This window comes from Cyprinus carpio, unplaced genomic scaffold (genome assembly GCF_018340385.1).
Source record: "Cyprinus carpio isolate SPL01 unplaced genomic scaffold, ASM1834038v1 S000003770, whole genome shotgun sequence".
Taxonomy (NCBI): domain Eukaryota; kingdom Metazoa; phylum Chordata; class Actinopteri; order Cypriniformes; family Cyprinidae; genus Cyprinus; species Cyprinus carpio.
The window spans coordinates 1-1,561 of record NW_024876456.1 but is presented as its reverse complement, the minus strand read 5'-3'; the positions used below and the strand labels follow the sequence as shown (position 1 = coordinate 1,561).

At 32.2% G+C, this 1,561-nt stretch overlaps 1 long non-coding RNA gene across 1 annotated transcript; it reads left to right on the top strand.

Annotated features, from left to right (window-relative positions):
- The first annotated feature begins 581 nt into the window (after positions 1-581).
- Positions 582-1,421, top strand: LOC109073795. Its single transcript, XR_006159154.1, has 3 exons — positions 582-816; positions 1,004-1,088; positions 1,354-1,421. It is a non-coding gene; the product is annotated as an uncharacterized LOC109073795 (long non-coding RNA).
- Positions 1,422-1,561: the final 140 nt, after the last annotated feature.

The window sequence follows — 1,561 nt, the reverse complement described above, 5'->3', positions numbered from 1 at the left end:
TAGCACTCCACATTTCTGCTCTCCATTTTAGTCAAAAAAAAGAAATGAAAAATAAAAATCTCTTTAATTAGATCAGTCAAATATTTTAAAATATAATATTTCTCACATTTTAAAGTACATTACTTAAAGAAATTTGTTAAATGTGAGTCTGTAAACAAGAATGACTGCTATCTTTAAAACTCTGCAATGTTTCTGTGAGGACTAGAGAGAATGTGTGTCAATATAAAACACAGATGAAGCTCCTGTAGAAAAGTTTCTCTTCTCTCTTTGTGTCATTAGTGTAAGATCAGGATCACATGTGTCTGTGAAGAGTGACCCGGTCAAAGGTGAGAAATGCAGACTTCAGTGAGAAAAAACATCAATCAAGGTGTTATTATCTTTGATATTATAATGTTGTGGTAGCTTATTTCTCCACTAAGATGCTTATGTGATAAAGAAATGAATGAAATAAAACAATAAATCCGCGATTTCCTCTTTATTGGGCTTTGCGTCTAGGGCTGGCAGTATTTGTCTGGACACGCGAGGTATGGATATAACCATGTGGAAAATGATCATGCAGCAAACATGAATATGTCTTTCCATCTATCCATAGTCATAGATGGACAAATGCATGTCTATACTGTGCTTCATTACCATCCTCAACAGTGAAGCTCTTTAAATGAGACTGAAGGAGCTCCTGTAGTAAAGTGTTTTGTTCTTTGTGTCATCAGTGTAAGATCAGGATCACATGTGTCCAGCTCTGTGTCTGTGAAGAGTGACCGGTCAAAGGATGATGGACACAAACTTCAGTGAAGAAACAGCATCACGAACCAAACGGTATTTGATCTGTTTCTTATTTTTGTTTAAACACAGACTGTGTCAGTGAATAATTATCATAAAACTTATAGTCCACAAATTTATCACTTATTTATTTATTGTTTTTCTCTTTGCTGAAATATTTACAAATATTTTGGTCATTTTTTCCTAAAAATGCAGTATTTTGATTTATTTTATTTACTGTCAGGCTTCAGTATGAAACATTAGATCCAGATTTACAGTCTCACAGGAACCACAAGAATTTTACAGACAGTCTCCTGCAGATCTTCCAGGTAGTAAAACACATTTTCAAGAATATTTCATAATTATAATAAACAAATATGTTATTGAATAAGAGTGTGACAGAACTTTTATTTCTAATTTTTTCTTTTTAAGAACCCATAAAATAAAAATGAGAACCTATTTTTATTTATATTTACAGCTAATTAACGTTTTGTCTCAACTTGATTTTTGATGAATATTTTTTATTACTGAATAAATAATTTTGACCAAATATAGATAAGATTTTTCTGTCATTCATTTTGTCTTGCTTTGTAGGATCTTGAGAGCAAAATAATCACATTTCTAAAGAAAGAACTGGAAAAGTTTAAGAAAATATTACAAAAGAGAACTTGCATACTTTGTGAAGGACTTTAATGAGAACAGATGCAGTATGAAAGAAGCAGCTCTTGATCTCACGCTCTACTTCCTGAGAGAGATGAAGCAAGATGAAGCTGCTGATACTCTAGAAAGTATGAGACTCATG